At 39.9% G+C, this 18,288-nt stretch overlaps 1 long non-coding RNA gene across 6 annotated transcripts in view; it reads left to right on the forward strand.

Moving 5' to 3' along the window:
• LOC106740164 (uncharacterized) overlaps nt 1-18,288 on the forward strand; it is a 186,683-nt gene that overhangs the window by 88,841 nt on the left and 79,554 nt on the right. For all 6 annotated transcript variants that reach the window (XR_002087270.2, XR_009460996.1, XR_002087271.2 and 3 more), the window contains one exon: nt 17,675-17,745. This is a non-coding gene — a long non-coding RNA (uncharacterized LOC106740164). The remainder of the gene's footprint in view (nt 1-17,674; nt 17,746-18,288) is intronic.

Consider the following 18,288-nt stretch of genomic DNA (forward strand, 5'->3'; position numbering starts at 1 on the left):
GCCTTCCTTCAAAACAAGTGAAGGCTCCTGGACTCCAGGGATATATTTCAGCTCATGCCCTACTAGAAATATTTCTTTTAGAACAGGGCACTATTAACTGCTCTATCATTTTACTCCCAGTACCAAGAGAAAATATACATATGAACTTTATGTGTATTACTGTAGGAGAAAGGCAGGCACGGTTCTTTGGGTAGATGTGATATCCTTTATTAGACCAACTAAATAGTTGGAAAAGTTGTCCTTTGCAAGCTTTTAGGCACAGGCACCCTTCTTCGGGCATATAGAGAGTGTGCTGATGAATTGTGTGCTCTCCTGGGTATAAAAGAAGCCAAAATGCAAAATGCAAGCCTGTGAAAATGCAAATGTGCAGCAGTAAGGATCAGAGGGGTGGAAGACAATAGGTGTGAGACAAGTGGTGGGGGGAAGGGGAAATGTTGAACTGGTGATAGAAGAATGTAATTGGTAAAATGCAGACAGGTTACCTGGGGTTATCAGATGGCAGGCAGTTTATAATGTGCCATAAATCCAATGTCTATACTTAGTCCATAATTTATGGGCTAGCTTGGGTGAGCAGCATTCTCCCCAAAACTCCACTTCTCCTCTGCTAAGGTGAGTCCCTCCCCACCTGCTTTACTCATAGAGGGATGTTCACAACATGCACAGTGATTGCCCCCAGTGAGAGAGAGATGGATAATCAACCACATTTGGGGATGCTTGTCTATGGTGAACTAAAGTTGCAAGCTTTTTGAAATGTTATAATCGCTAAAAAAGAATAATACTGTGTGTGGGGGGGGGCTGGGTGTGGGGGGATGGCTGGGGTTAGACCTTTGTTCTGTTAAATCAAATGCGACAGATCCTATATCCATTTTAAAGGACCCCCCCCCCCCACCAAGGTTTGATTGGGTCGTTGAGAGTACTCCTTGACTAACATGAATTATTCTATGATGGGTCCACCTCTGTAATTAATGTACATCTTGGTAATCAGCATTAAAAATAAAGTAAATGTAGAAGAAATGTATATGCTTCTTTTAAAGCATTTCCCATTACAAAGCTTGCCAAAGAGTGGCAGTGGTTCTTTAAGTACTCATCCAGGACCTGAAAAGGATGCAATAGTTCAACTGAAAAGCAAATAAGCAACAGTTGGGTCTAGTTTGGTCAAAAATATAGCTGCTGCGTGAGAACATGTCAGGGATTAAATGAGAGGATGTGCTCTAGGCCATGCTGTTATCTAGCATTTAGGGCACATATATGGAAGGAAAACAAAAACAGATCCCCCTTACTGAGATTTTTAATGAGCATCTGTTGGCATATACCGCTTTGTGAAATCTTGTCCTGCCTCAGGGTTTGTGTCCCCTTCTTCCATGGGATCCTTCTACCTCTCTGATAGCCTCTTGCTTGTCTCTTTCTCTGGGTCATCGTCCTTCCCGTAGGATTAGGATTTGTTCATCTTCAGGCGCTTCCTCTTCCTTTCTTTTTAGTTTCTCTCTGGTTTATGGAGTTTCATGGGCAGAGATGTAGTTAGCTGTGGTAGTCTGAAGTCAAGTAGAAGGCAGGGTAACAGCTGATGAAGTGAGCTTCAGTGCACAAAAGTTTATGCTATATGCACACACGCGCGCGCGCGCACACACACACACACACACGCACACACGGTAGATATATAAATTAAATTGAGCATTGATGAATCCGTTTCCATTCTTCCTTTCAAGACTTTTCTGTTCCCCTCATCACAACATGTCTGTCTCCCCATCACTTCTGTTCATATACTGGAACTCATTTTTAGGTTTTTTCCCCCTCTGCTCTGGCCTGCACTCCCTGGTTTTATTAAATTCTCCTGCTTTGTTATTTTTCTAAGTTCATCTTTTCTTGGTGCAGTCTTGCAAGACTCATGAATACTTGCACTCCTGTGCTCTCTCTCACCCCTCTGAATGCACTTGGGCTTCCATATCTTATGGGGGAATAACATATTTTTTCACTCTTAGACTAGAACCTGCCTACACTATCCTTTGTGTATGTCAACCACAAATCACTCTGAAGGTCCAAGTGAATTATGGGCATCTGTATTTCATAGAATAATAGAAAATTAGGGTTGGAAGGGACCCCAGGAGATCATCTAGTCCAACCCCCTGCTCAAAACAGGACCATCCCCAACTAGATCATCCTAGCCAAAGCTTTGTCTAGCCGGGTCTTAAAAACCTCCAAGGATGGAGAGTCCACCACCTCTCTGGGTAGCCAGTTCTGGTGTTTGACTACCCTTCTAGTGAGAAAGTTCTTCTTAACATCTAACCTAAACTTCCCTTGCTGCAACTTGAGACCATTGCTCCTTGTTTTGTCATCTGTCACCACTGAGAACAGTCCAGCTCCATCCTGTTTGGAACCGCCCTTCAGGTAGTTAAAGGCTGTTATTAAATCCCCTCTCAGTCTTCTCTTCTCTAGACTAAATAAGCCCCGTTCTCTCAGCCTCTCCTCAGAAGTCATGTGCCCAAGCCCCCTCACCATTTTCATTGCCCTCCACTGGACTCTCCAATTTGTCCACATCCTTTTTGTAGTGGGAGGCCCAAAACTGAACGCAGTACTCCAAACGAGGCCTCACCAGTGCTGAATACAGGGCAATAATCACTTATCTTGACCTGCTGGCAACACACCTACCAATGCATCCCATTAGCTCATTAGCCTTCTTGGCAACAAAGGCACACTGTTGGTTCATATTCATCTTATTGTCCACTGTAAGCCCCAGGTCCTTTTCTGCAGAGCTGCTGCCCAGCCAGTCAGCTCCTAGGCCAAACCAGTGCGTGGGATTGTTCCATCCTAAGTGCAGGACTTTGCACTTGTCCTTATTGAAACTCATGAGATTTCTTTTGGTCCAATCCTTCAATTTGTCTAGGTCTCTCTGAATCCTAGCCCTGCCCTCCAGCATGTCTACTGTTCCCCCCAGTTTGGTGCCATCTGCAAACTTGCTGAGGGTATACTCTATGCCATCTTTCAGGTCATTGATGATGATATTGAACAAAATTTTCCTCCTCTGGAAACCTGTGACCAAGGGTAGTGACTAACTGCCTTCTTGAAAATAAAGCCTTTGTCTGGAACCTTGAACAAAGCACTAGAGGACAAAAAATTTGAAAAAAAACCAACATATCCACAGATAGTCTCAACTAATCATTCACTTCACTGCAGACCAAGTTAGACTGGCTTTCTGCATAATGTACAAGAACAGAACAGAACCCACTTGCATTCTTTCAGGAGCCTTGGGACCTAGTCTGGTTTCAGATTAACTCCCAGAGACTTGATTTTTTTAGAACTCCTACTCCCCCCTGTGTGAATCTGGTCCCAATTACCATTTGGTTCAGTGGTGTCTTTGTTACAGGTCCCCTATGGTTTTTCGTCAGACAGTGGGGGCCACCTGGAAGAATGCCCCATGATGGTTGTTCTATTGTTTGGGTAGATAACTCCATTCTTCTTAGTCAGTTTTTAATCCCTTGTTTTCCACCCTGTTAGGAAAGGTGTTGAAATTCTATGGTCCCCTCTGACAGATTAACACATATGAGCTCATAAAACACATTTTGGGACACAGAGCAATGATTTGGACAGTACCTCTCCCAACTGCCTTCATATGCATAATGGTAGTGTTAGATATTTTAGCCGTAATGGTACATTAATTATGTGAGAGCCTTGTTACACATTGCACTCTGATCTACTCAAATGTTGATGGAAATTAGTGCTAGCTTGAGTTTGGAGCAGTCGCACCTTAAAGCTAAAAAACGTCTTTAACCACCCCCCACTTGCACAGCTGTGACTTGCCACTAGAGGGCTGGCAAGCAGGGACTAAACTAGGAGCTATAGCTGTGAGTTGCCACTACAGGGCTGGTGAGCCAGGACAGGTTTCTATCCCAGCTCTAGGTGGGGGTGTGTAAGAGATAAGCTGCAGGGGCAGGAACATGGAGGGAACATGTAACTGCCCCACTCCCTGTAGGCTCCACTCACAGACCTATCCATGCCCAGTGACCTGGCTAGCTGGCATATGCTCTGCAGGCTGCTTCCACAGGGTTGCACCCCTGGGTATGGGAAGGTCACAACCCTGGGAATGGGAGCAGTAGTTGGCTTGACACCAGCACTTCCCCCTGAGCAGTATATTTCAGGGGGTGGAAAGTTTGTCCACACAGAACAGGAGGGTAGAGAAGGGACATGGCATCCTGGGATGCTGGAGGACTGCAACTTGGGTGACTCATCTGTGGGAAGTGACCACATATTAACCACAAGCTAGATAACATATATCAGAGATAAACCTGCTCTGGAGTGGTGTAACTTTAAGCTGCCCAAAGTGTGCTTAAAACTAGTTTCAAGTGTTAATGTGTGGACAATCCAGGGGTTAAGATCTCCAAGAGCAACCTAAAATTAATGTGTAACAAGGCCCAGAGAGGTAATGATTTCTTAGGTGGTATTTTGATTGGGCCAACTGCATAGCTGGAATTAAATTAGACAAGCTTTCTAATGCAAGGCATTCTTCTTCAGATCTTCACATCTGAAAAAAAGTCAAAACAGTCCTCTAGGTCCTCACTGTCTCCTCTTGATTAGTGTAACCTACATAACCTTGGCCACCATAATCCTTACATTAACCCCCCCAGCTCATCTTCCTTGCTTGTGGTCCTCACACATCATATATCTCTTTGAAAGAACTGCATTAGATTTAAGTTTTGTGTCTTCATCTTTAGCATGCATGGAGGGGTGACACCTTAGAGATGAACTGGTTCAAAGAGGCATACGTTTTAATTGGCTCTTCTCATAAAGTAGAGATGTGAAGTCTCCACTTTTGCCAACTTGCTTGCTTTAGTGTGTTTCCAGATTTTCCTTCACCCTGCATTCCCCGCTCTTTTAGCTTCATCTACCTTCCTCAACATCCCACACTTTCCTTTACAGAAAGAAAGACCTCTCTGAACTGATTTCCTGAATGCATGTCATCTGTCAGCTATCTAAGGCATGGCCTTTGTATGTTGGTATTCTGGCTTGAGATTCTGGGAGCTACTGTAACGTGTCAAATAAAAATATTTTCAAAGAAATGCTAATTAGAATTGTTCAGCAAAGACTTCAAGAGATCTTCTAGTAACAATCACCCTACGCTCAGTCTAAAGAGTAACTGCTGAATACCCATAAAATTTGGCTGATCCCTTGTTCAGTATAAATCTATAAGAATAAGCACCAGACAATTGAAATGTGTATGCTAGCATAGTGTGTACTATATATGTATTGCAGGTAGGCTGTGATCAAAAAATGCAGATTCCTAACTGGGCAAACTAATGGTTGAATTATGTTTTGTTTTGACATCAAAATTAACCATAGCCAGTTCTTTTAGTCTATTTACCCTCTAGCAGTGTTTTGAAATTAAAAGAAGAGACACCTTCAATTAATGCCAGCAAAACGGTCTAAAGATACAAAGTAAGTAAACAAAACAGTAAAACTGCCGAACTGCAACTTGGTAGCATGGTAGAAATAGTTAACTAATTCATAAATTATTATTGCCATGTCTTCAGTTGCAGTTAATTTATGCTTTTTCTTATGAACAAATAGACCTTCCTCTTCTTAGGGATGACTGACATCTGGGAAGTGACGTGTGTGAATTTCACACGTGTGACACATCACAAAATGGATTACCCAAGGACATTTCAGATATGAAAGCAAAGGGACAAACCAAAGGCTCATTCCTTTAGTCATCTCATATACTAGACATTTTTTTTGCTGTTGTTCATCAAAAAATGTTGCAAGGCCCCAGTGGTTCCTTTGGTTTTGTGCTTCAGCCAGATCTGGTCATGTAATTTATTGTGAATATTTTTAATTTCAATATTGGGCATCTTTTAACAGAATATTCATGGATTTTATTAATCACTTAATGAAGCAAAACCTTGTGGTGTAGTTTTGGATTCTGACTCTGGTGGGGGCTTAATGCTCTTATTATATTTATCTCACACCAGCAAGTGAATTGCATAGCTGGAAGTGCACTGCTTAGTGATAAACCTCATTTCCTCTTGCTCCCTCCCCTTCCTTCTTTGACTCTGGCTGCTGCATCTTTCCCCTCAGATCGTGTTCCCATTGTCAAAAAGAGGGATGTGATTTAGTTAGCCCTGCTAGTTTGAAGACACAGCAAAAGAAAGGGGAGGGTGGCACCTTAAAGACTAACTGGCATATGTTTTTGTAGGAGACAGCTTACTTCATCAGCATCTCACGAAGTAGGCTTTCACCTATGAAAACATGCCTCTCTGAAACAGTTAATCTCTAAACTACGGCCTTTCTGCTTTTCCTACTGTCAGATAGGAGCTTGCCTCTAACATTGTTGTGTGGCAATAGTAAAAAATTAGGCAGAGGCACTTTCTTTTAACATTGAACAAGAAATTCTATTAGAAAAAAGAAAATTGCATTAGATTTAAAACTACCCCCTGCCTCTGCTTCTGACTCGGTAAATATTTTAGACCTAGAACCTTTTCCATCCTCTCGTTGGCTTTCTGCTACATATTTAAGGAAATAACATATACAAGAGTCACTGGAGTAAGACCAGCACACAACTTGAATATGTCAGTGGTGTAACCACATTGCATTCCTGAGAAGGTAGTGTGAAGTAGGATTTAAATCTGAATTGGCAGTACAACTCCTGCCTGTGAAATGTTCTCAATCAAAACTCTCCATCTGGACACCCAAAGTTTTGGGATTTGGGAAATTCATTCCTAGTTTTGTGGCTCAATCTCTCTAATATTTTAATCATTATTACAATGATTTGGGGGGGGAGGGTGAGAAGTATGCATAATGAAATAGTTGCTGTGATAGTTTTTAGTGGTTAAGTGCCATACAAATTCTTAATCCCCAAATTTTGTTTTGTTTTGCATTGAACAAAGCCAAAAAAAAAAAATCCAAGTGAAACACATACCAATAAGTTTGGCAAAACTAATGAAACAGAGATGTTGCATGGTGCTCAGCATAATACCATCAACTGTCCTACTTTTATCAGAAATTGGCCCCAGGTTTGCTTTATAGGTTTCCAAATGTTTGACAAATTAAAACTCATTTCTGAGTTGGTTGCAAAACTGAAACCAGATGTGTTTTGGGACATTTAGGGTTTATTGGGAACAATTAGCTGCTCTCATTTTAGAGCATAAACTTTCTCCTGTCCACACACAGGAACATTTAAAAAACACACCACCTCACCATGATGATAGCAGAAGCTCTATACTCTATTTTAGCTGGGCATTTTAGAATTAAAAAGATAAAATCATCAAGACCCCAGTGTTCCTGATCCTCCACATATACATGTATGTCTTTATCCTTAACGGGAATTGTGTATGGGTACCAAGACACACACACACATCCTCTCCTTTCTCTTTTTCTCTGATACACACACAGGACAATTGCTGAATCTTTGTGGCATGGAAAAAGAAGAGAGATTTTTTTCCTAATAGGTTGGTTGTATGTGTATTGTCAGTTAATGACTTCTTTTTTTTATAGAAATAATACAAATTGTAGTACAGGTACTGATTTCTTTTCAAACTGACATGTAAAATACATGCAGATACATACAGCTGGTTAAATGCCCAGCTATTCATTGACATAATGTACACAGGCAAGTAATCAACCCAATTAGGTATGTAATTGTGCAAATATATATTAAAAATAGTCCAGTGTCCAGAAACTTAGATCTAGAGCACCTTAAATAAAAATTCCTTTGATGTTTCTTTAATGATAAATTAAAGTTCAGATGTTACAAAAACAGTCTTATTAAGATGGTATAACATTTCACAATCCACAAGGTTGTGAAATGTCATTGTCATCTCTTAACTTGATTAGCCAATGGGTAAATCCATCCTTTTGTGTACTAAAATCATGGCCAAAGGTGATTTTTAGCCCAGACTTTGTAATAAAGTTCTATTACATTTCTGTACCTCTGTACCACAGCCTGTGTGGGAGAATGGGTGGTGTCATATTAGGTACAAAGAGAAGGCAGGAAACCATTTATACAGCTGTTGTACTACATTTGAGGAACATCTTTTCTTTGTGACCTGAACCTAGTTGCTTTGAGTAAAAGAACTGTGATAACATAAAGAAAGAATAAAATACTGCATAATAAAACATATGTAAGAAATTACAGTTCAGAACCCCAAAAGACAGGGAATTAAATAAAACAAGAAATGTAGGGTCAGTTGTCCATGCTGCATCCCAAGTGAGATAAATTTATGGTGATTACCCTAAATCTAATCCACAGTAATCTCTGCTGTTGCCTTTTGAATATGGAGACTGAAGTACAAGTCCACAGGAATGCATATGCTCTCATGTGTGGAAAGCAGGGAGGTTTATAAAATAAAATATAATTTTTTTTCATTCAGCAGCACCCAGTGAACAACTAGGTTTGGTTTATACTTTCTGGCTTGCACCCTGAATAGGTTTTTGTTCTAATGCACCATTCTTCTGAATACTATGGCAGGAACAAGCTATGTAGTGGAAGACCCAGTCATGATTCCTTTATTCTAAAGGCAAATCCCATTCTAAATGTATAACCTACATAATTTGGTTATTTTCTGCATAAAATCAGAAAGGGATTTGGGGAGCACTTTACTTCCTCCTGGCATACAAGGCTGAATGGATACCTGTAAACTGTATCTATAAAAGGGGAAAGGGAAAAACATCCTCTGTGCCCAGTTTTATAAGGGATCCTGTTTGAACCTAATTGGAGTAGAGTAAACTGATAAGTTAAGAATCTGTTTCACCTGTGGGATATTTGGCTGGTGCTTGAAATGATAAAAAGCCTCATTTGGGGAGCTAAAACAGACTGAGCTTGTAGAAACTGGAAGAAACTCAGAAGGCTCAGTAGAATTTTAGTTAGAAATATATTGGGTAGTCATATTTTCTCTACAGGCAGTTTGTTTTGGGAAATATTCCTTTCCACATTTAAAAGTATGCTCTTTTTCTGTCTGACTGCTGTTGTGCTTTCTGTAGGAAAAAACACCCTTATGGTAGAATGATTGTAACCTTGATCTAATTTGGACTGATAGACTCACTTGCTCTTTTTCTGTTAAGCCTAGTCTTTGTAGCTGTTGAATTCCCCAGTCAGCCTTGGGTACAGATACTAGGAACCAGAAAAAAAACCTCTATAACTTGCTGGTGGTACATATTTTCTACAAGAGCTTATGTAAGGTGATTTCCAGTTGCATGCGGCATATATGTGTGTGTGTGTGTATATATATGTATATATGTATGTGTATATATATATGCCTAGCCTTGTAGCATCTGCATATATAATGTAGAGCTAAGAGGGAGTAAGAGACGCTGTATATCTACTCTCTTAGGGGTGTTGGTAATTTAATAGTTCATAAATATATATGTATGCATTAAATTGAAATTTCAAGGGGAGGAAAATAAAAAAGGGAAAGGTTACAGAAACTTTAAACACTATCAAGTCATTCTGTGATGCTTCTAAAATTCCTGGGTTATTTTAGGGTGACTTTTGAGCCCTTGAGATTGCTGTGGCAATCAGCAGGTCAATTCCAATCAATTTAAGTGCAAAGAAACATTTGTCTGGGCAGCTGTGTTAGGGTCCCTTCACAAATCAATAAAGCTTTTTTCATGAGTACCTGAAATATGCTCCTGGGTAACTGATTTGATATTAAGGAAAAGATCACAATATGTACTGACGAGCACTGCCACATTTTTTTGAGAATTTAAAAGCCTTGAGCTGGTCACCTCTACACTATTTTTATGAATCTAGCTGTGAGTTAACCCAAGAATGGTTCTGCTACCCTGAATTTCAGTACACCTGAAGACGCTTTGAGGGACTGTACGGGTCTTATGCTGAATCCAGCAGATACAGTCCTGCCTCATCTCTCTGGTTGCCCATGGCTTCACAGAAGGAAAGGGCTTACACTAAGGATTCCCATGCAAATGGCTTCCTGGGGAAGCATACCAGGTATCTTTTAATAGGAAAGCATCTAAGTTGTGGGTTTGTTTTTGTTTTTTTAACATATTGTTCCTGTTTTTCCTGCCTCCACCTTGGCTCCTTTCTTTACTAATTGCTGCGGAACCTGGGAGATGGGCACATACTCCTTCTGTTTTAGACTTACTTTTTTTCATTGCACTGCCCATACCGCAAGGTATGTCTCCAAAGTCAGAGACAGCAATAATTCTTAACCTGATTCCCCCAGTGGGGACAACCCTAATTCAAGAGAACGAGGTAAATAATAGTTGCTAAAGATATTCTCACAAACCCTTGAGAGCGAAGTGATTATAACACAAGTCTGGTGGTACTAGTAGAACCTGTCAAGAATTGTTAGGTTTCATCCTTCGCCGCGGTGGTGTTCTATTTAGTATTTCTGGAAAAAAAAAATTGACTAACTTTGCAGAACTCTGTTGTGTGGTGTGGGAACTGATTAGCTTTGCTGTTCATTTTCTTCAAGGTGCTGCCTTGGATTTTCTGGTATGGTTTTAACAACACTAAATGCACTCAGGAAGAAAGGAGCATTGTGAACAATAGGAGCAGCATGAGTTGGGCTAACTGGGCTCCGTCTCTGACTTTGGCAAATGACATCCTTTTTCTGCATCAGGTTGCCCATCAGTGGGTGTGGATAATTCCTTATGTACCTATCCCCACCCCTTCACACAGAGTGGATAATTGGAGATCAGAAAAGCAGTTGGTGATCCTCAGATGAAAGGTGATAGAGTATAAAAAGAAAGAATTGCTATTAATGATAATGATAATAATAAGGATAATAATAATGATAATAAGGATAAGCATAATAATAATAAGGCTAAGAAACAGGCTAAAATCAGGGAAAATATAAAATGATTACTTCAAAGATGCTGTGATTTGCATTTCATTATGCTTAAAAATGTTGGAATGCAGCTTTTAAAAAAAAAAAAAGGTCTCTCTCTGACCAATCTAGCATGCATCTTCTCCATATTTTTCACTGCATCATTTATTTTAAACTCCTTTGGTTCTTTTATGTTTAAATATGTAGTTTAAAAGATTCTTTTTGTTTCCTGAAAGGAAATGGAAAGAAAGAAATGCATATTTTTGGCATTAGATCAGAAGTTTCATCATAGTCTTCTTTTTTTTCCCAGGTCACTCCCCTAGGGAGTACACATTAAAACACAGAATTTGTGTGGCAATATAAACAAGACTCTTTCTCATTAGTGATTGGAAAAGTTGGCACTTACAATGGGACACACATGCATGTGCACGCACACTGGATAACGGCAGCTCTGAAAACACCTTATGTATTTCCTGATTAGGTAACCATGACCATGAATTCTGCTAATTTGGATGCGAATGATGTCATGCAGAATGTGAGCTGGAGATTGACTCCAAACTTGTAATACATTTTGAAATATATCTCCTAATATCAAAGGTCAGTCAAGGGGAACATAGGCTGTGTTTTGACTTAGGTTGGCAAAGAGTAAATTAAATGCTCCAAAAGGATGAATAACCCATTTGACAAAACAGAACACCTAAAAGAGAATGGGAAAACATGGGGTTAAGACAAATGAGACAGACATGCATACGAACCAGAACCTGATAGATGAATATCTTCCTGTTTTTAGACTTCCAGTAAACAATGATTGACACTACCCTCTTTTGCATAGCTGCAGGGTGCAAGTTATGGACAAGGTCTAAGACCCTGTGTAGAGCATTAGATATGAATTATGCGGAACTGTCCACAAACTCTCACTCCTTCACCGTCCTTCTGTACCCAGCCGTGTGCATGGCAATATGCTTTGTTTTTGTATATATTCACATTATTATATTGTCTTTTCCTAGTGCTGCACAATTTTTTTCAATATAATGCATAGTCTTATACAGAAATTCATCACTGAGTGGGTGGCAAGAAGCTAAAGGTTTTAACAGCTGGGTAATGGATATGCGGGTCAATGTGCCTCATAGCCCTCAAGGTGATTAGCTTAGCATGTGCTGATGTAAAACTTTGACCTGTCTAAGCTGGTACTAGCTCATTCATTTTAATCACGCACTTGCTTTCTAGTCAAGACAAGCCTGAAATTTTGGTGTGGGTGACTGACATGAATAGACTGGAAAAATGGCCTGCAGTCAACCAGAAGAAATCAACCAAGCTCAGGGTGATCAAAATGGCTGGGTGTGCAAGCATACACAGGGTCAGGTCACCCTAAAATTGGCACGCCTGATCTAACATTGGTTTTTGCTAGATAAGAACTAACTAGATCAATATGGATTAACCCAACCTAAAATGTGTTAACCTGACCTAACGAATGCTTGCATACATTCCCAGCACAGCTTGTGGGCTGGGAAAGCCCAGTTACTCTTCACCGCCCTATGATTGTGCTGCTTTTATCCTCCTCACCCTGACCAAGTTATTTTTACCCCCCAACCCTGCCTCCCTGCAGACTTGCCTCTGCTCCCCCCATCATTTTTCCCCCACCACCAACTTACTTGCCTCCAGCTGTCTATGCCACCAGGAATGTCAATTGTAAATCAAGGGAAGTGATTCTTCTGCTCTGCTCAGCACTGGTGAAGTCTCACCTGGAGTACTGTGTTCAGTTTTGGGCCCCACACTTCAACATGTGGACAAATTGGAAAGAGCACTGCGGAGAAGAGCAAAAATGAATAGAGCCCAGGGAAGCATGCCTTATGAGGAAAGGCTGAAAGAAATAAGGATCATTTAGTCTGAAGAAGACTGAAAGGAGATTTGATAACAGTCTTCATATACCTGAAGGGCAGTTGGAGAGAAGATGGACACAGGCTTTTTTGTCTGTGGCATTGGAGACAGGACTAGGAGCAATGGCTTTAAACTGCAACAGAGGAAATTTAGGTTGGAGATTAGAAGGAACTTTCTGACTATGAGGGTACCCTGGTCAACCATTGGAGCAGGCTACTTTGGAAGTTGAATCGATCCCTAGAAATTTTCAAGAGCAGGTTAGATAGACACTTGGCTGGGGTGGTTTAGTCAGAGATGATCCTGCCTTGAGCAGGGTGCTGGACTAGATGACCTCATTCCAGCCCTACTTTCTTATGATCCAGTGAATTCCTTGCTTCCCCTCTAGAGAAAGCCTCAACAGGAAATAACATGCAAAAGTGGAGCTCATCTAGTATCTGCCAGTATTTTCTTCAAGAAAGGAAAAATACAATGGCTTGATATTTCTGCTAAATAATCAGCAATCAAACAGTTAATGTATATTAAATATCCTTTATTAGGCTTCAGAGTAATTATGGACAGCAATTCTCTCCTCTCTGAAGTCCTGATACTCAGTAGTATAATAAAGGTGGGGTGCCCGAGGCAGCAACCTCAGGGCCAACTTAGTGGGGAGGGTGGAAAAATAACAGCCACCACCAGTCACATGGCCACGCCAGTAGCATCAGAAGTTGCTGGTGTTCCCATATGTCACTACTGCCCTGGATGCCTAGCTACTCTATTATGCCTCTGCTGAGCCTCTCCTTGTATTCTGAATTCCAAATTACTTTCCTAAGCCATTTCATCCAAGGCTGTTTAGAGGATTCTTGTATCGCTACATTTTTTTTTATATTGTTCACTTTTTGCCATGGCAGTTTTATTACTCCTTTGAACAGCTACATTTTGGTGTTTTTTTGGTAGAGAATCAGTTTTCCATCATAATAATTCTGTTTTTCTGTTGGTGAAACAGTCTCAGACTGATCCTGATTTTTTTGCAAGTCTAAAATTGTTATTTGTAAATTAAGCACTGAATAATTTATATGAACAAACTTGAGCTTATACAATGTTGGCAAAATCTTTCTATTACCTATTCCTTGTTCATTTTTAATGGTCCACTAAATTGCATAGTATTGCATCTGCTGTTTAACTGGCTGATTTGATTTTAACAGAAGAATATTAATAGCAAATTACAAAATTAGCTTTCAGATATTCATAATTTGTTTGGAGGCAAACACAGGTAGCTGCATGAAGCCGTTCTTTCTGTTTTCTTCACTTGCAAAGAGCAAATAATAGGGCATGTTAAAATAATTAAACCAAGCACACTTTTAGGATTTGAATGAATGTCCATAAATCCAGTCTTTTAAGTAGTTCTTTGGTTAAAAGACATTAGAGATGGATTCAATTCATAATATTTAAATCTGGAGTTTAAACCTTTCTGAAAGTTGGAGTATTCAAGCCTACATCATCTATTTGGATCTGCCTGTATAGTTATGAGATGATATGTAAACTGTGATTATTGTTACTCTTAGCCAATCTATACTGTCAGTACATGACAGAGGTTAAATGAGAACTGAGCACTGATCTTTCAAACAATCGTATCACAATTCAGCCTTTGTCCAGATGGTACATTTCCTATAATTGTTGTTGTACTTCCTTTTTTCCTCAGTGTGAGACTAGAATGTCCATAGTTATGTCAAAAGACTGGCATGAAGAGCATGCACTTTTACTGCAGCAGATGCTTCTGTTCACTCAGTGAGGGTTTAAAATCACTCTGTAATACCTTCAGAGTGGTCTCACTTGTAAAATACAGCAGCTCAGGATATGCAGTTAGGATTTTGATAAAATCCAGGTTAGTTATTTTTTTTTTCTTCTTAAAGTGAGAATTCAAAATAAGTGAATAGGCAAGGATTAAGGTGCTATTTCTAGTCTGTTTGGTGTTTCTGAAATACTAGCTTCACTTTTCTCTTGTAAGTGTTGTCTGTCTCCATGATACTTCACATCTGGGTCTCAGAAGAAATGGGATGCTGAAGTGCCAAATTACCACAGGGACTTGCTGAATACGTGTTTTAGTTCCATCAGCAAGAATGAAGCAAACCCCCTTAATTCCTAAGCCTTCAGTGGGGGACTTCTCACTGAAGAATTTTTGTAACCAGTGCGAGGAAAAAGATCAGAGGAGCATCATTTTTAAGAAGGATGATGACGGGGCAGACGCATCTGTGTTAAATTCACCTACATGTCCTGCATGCCATCTGCCTTTAGCTAGCTCTTCACTTGTCAGGGCAAAAGCCTGCCTGTGTTCAGAAGTGGCTGCTGCTCCTCCAGATGCTGCTTCAGTCATCAAATCATGTTATAAGCCAAAATGCCCATTGACTCTAAAGGGAAAAGGACCAGGTCCATCACTAGCTGTGAACTGACTGCCTGGAGGAGTTTTCCATGTGATGACTCCGTGAAATCCTATAAAATATGAACTTTCATTTCTACCCAGGAGAACTTTTACAGTCTTTTCTCCAATGCCTGATGAAGGGTGTTTGTGCCCGAAAGCTTGCCATTAAAGTTTTTGTTTTCTGTTTTTTGGCAAACATCTTGTTGGTCTAATAAAAGATATCATCTGTACTATGAGTCCTGATTGCCTAGGTCCACTAGTAAGCCCAACCAGAACATTAATTTATGCCATCTAGGGAACTTTAATACTGAAGGAAGGGGGAGAAATGATCAAACCTGTATTATTGTTTCCCACAATCATATTTCTAAGCTCTTCATTCTTCTGCCCAGAAGGGGAAGTGGGAAGAAGGATCTTGGAGGGAGCTGGGCACTTGGTGGGGTAGATGGTTTCTTGCATGCCTCTGTGTGCAGTAGTGCTTGGTTACCAAATGCAAATACAGGTGCATGGTTACCAAATACTTCTATAATGCTGAAGGCTGTATGGCTTCTATAATGCTATATGGGCATATTTATAGATTGGCAGTTCTGATGGTGAGGGGAAAGGCTTGTTACCTGCTTCAGCATGTATGCCTGTATTGCTGGAGGATGGCTCATTGCATTGCTCAAGAGTTAGGGTTATGGTGTTGTCCTTTAAAAGATAACATTTGAGAAATATAGACAAACAGTCACCCAGGGAACATCTCTAGTAAGTTATTCTATTGCTGCTGCTGCTCAGTACACAATATGGCAGGATGCATTATACTAACATTTATTAATAAATAAATAAATACATAAATATGAATCAATTAAATTACTCTCTCAACAGTTTACCTGATAGTCAGCATCTAAATCTACTACACTGGGGAGTTAAAAGGGGAATGACAAAAAGCCAGTACAAAAACCCACCTGGTAACTAAGTTAGTAAGAGTTTGTTTTGAGTAGCACTTTTGTATCACATGAGATGAATAAACTTATTTTGCTGCTCAAAAATGATGGGGATGTCTGAATAATTGCTCTGTGTAGTACAGTTTTTAATAGCCTGCTCAGATCCAGTCATTCCCCCCGGGATCAGAGTGAAGCATTCTTTATAGCGCATGTTATATCTACAACTGTCAAAAAGATAGGAGAGCTGGGCAGGTGAAAAAAGTAATTTATCCCAGTGCAGAAAAGTACAGCCTACAGAATGGCTGCCTCATTGCACTAGTGCTGAAAATGATCGTATAACATGTCCAGTTCCTTGAACATATAACACTCAAATTCTGAGGATTGTGATGATGATGTTGTTGTTGTTATCATCATCTGTTATTATCAATATTGCTGCTACTACTACTAATAATGATAATAATTTTTAGGGTCCATTTGTTTTGATTGAATCAGTACAAAGTAGAAATGTTTGGAGCCTGGACCAGAAGCAGATCCAGCAATTAATTTGGAGGAGATTGGTTTAAAAATACGGAACAAGCCCAAATGGTAGATGTGTTTAAGTTTAGTTTAAGGGGGCGGGGGAGCAGTTAAAGAAATGAAAAACAATGACTTGCTCTGCCTTTAAAAAGATTATTTGCATTACTCAAGTCCTGTTCCAAAAAGCATACTTTAGTCATGGCATATTTTTCTGCAGATTTCTATTGCCCTTGTAATGCAGCAACATAATAAAGGATGGGAAAATACCTTTTTTAAAGTTATGAGACTACATAATTTGTTATAAATATGATTTATAGTTAAAAAAACATAGACTCTAGCATGAAATTAATGGAGAACCTGTCTATGGTCATGTTTTCCCATATGAACACAACAGATAAAAAATGTAATAAATTCATTCATCTACACCCACTTGAAATATCTGAGCTGATCAGCAGTCTCACTGATGTGCAGCCAGGCTTTGAAGTCTATCTTAGCTCTCTGGAATTTGACCAGCCACTTTCCAGACCATGTAATTCATTGCAGATCTTTCCACATTATGCATTCCAGATGGCCATATTAATTCTTTGTACATTTTCTCCTTCGTTATTTAGGTTACTGGGGTAATTTGGGAATAGAACTTGCATGCTACAAAGTGACAATTGACATATTGTTATGCTATCGTGCTGCTTAGACACTGGTGATGGACTTTAATGAATGTTTATGAAGTTTGGGTTTGTTTTTTTTTCCCCCTGTTCTTTCAATTTTTAAGCTCCTGAATAATGAGACCCTGGGCATGCTAAATTCCCCACAGGCCACATAAGTGCTTTCAGAAGTGCTGAGCACCCACAACCTTGGCTGAATTCAGTAGGAACTGTGAAAGCTTAGCACCTTTTGAAAATCAGGCCTATAATGAACATAACCTTTCCCAGGGCTCTCTCAGTAGAACACCATGACCTGAAGAAGAAATTTTCTAGCAAAAAGTTAAAATGGATGTGGCGCTATTCACATTCAATCTAAATCTTGCATTAAGCTTAAAGGAGAGGGAAAACCCACACTGCAATGTCAACCAAATAGCTGGTGGTTTTTATAACATGGGTAACAGCCCACAAGCTGAATTAGTTAAGAGGCCACCAAGTTTTTTTAAGGACCAAATAATCTATATCTTTATAATGATTTTCTGCCTCTAGGTCAGAGTAGACCCGAGCCATTCTTGCAAATCTCTACCGCATCTTAACCCCAGCCACCTAAAGAATAACAGGTAAGCAGCCAAGTAATATAAGGTAATAATCTGACCAAAAGGTTTCGATGACATTAAGTACCTTGAGAGTTAAGTTCAAGTGGTTTCTCACCCAACCCTCCATATGGATTTTCCTCCTTTACTTTGCAGTATGTTAGTTTTTTTTCTTTACAAACGTGGAACAAAACCTCAGGTTCCCTAAGGTAGCACAGTTCTCTTCCCTCTGCCGTGTGCTCTCAAGAGTCTGCCAGGCCTTTTTCAAACATGGTAAGATAGGAAAAGCAGGATAGGGTAAAAAATACATTTGGATAGATGCATGTAACACAAGAAATCTTTACACTGAGAAATACCAGGGCAAAATGCACTGACCCTAGTCTACAGCATCTATAGGTTCTAATCCTATAGGTCCTATACGTAGGTGAAAAACTTAACCAAGAAAATAGAATTGCCAAGTGTTTGAGGAACTGAGGTGAATGAGGCTACTAAGAAATTAAAATGTGGCACACCAATAAATATGAATGCTGGACTGGAAAGGGGCCTCAGGGCCACTGATTTCTGTTCCCT

The sequence above is a fragment of the Alligator mississippiensis genome, chromosome 3, assembly GCF_030867095.1.
Source record: "Alligator mississippiensis isolate rAllMis1 chromosome 3, rAllMis1, whole genome shotgun sequence".
Classification (NCBI taxonomy): Eukaryota; Metazoa; Chordata; order Crocodylia; family Alligatoridae; genus Alligator; species Alligator mississippiensis.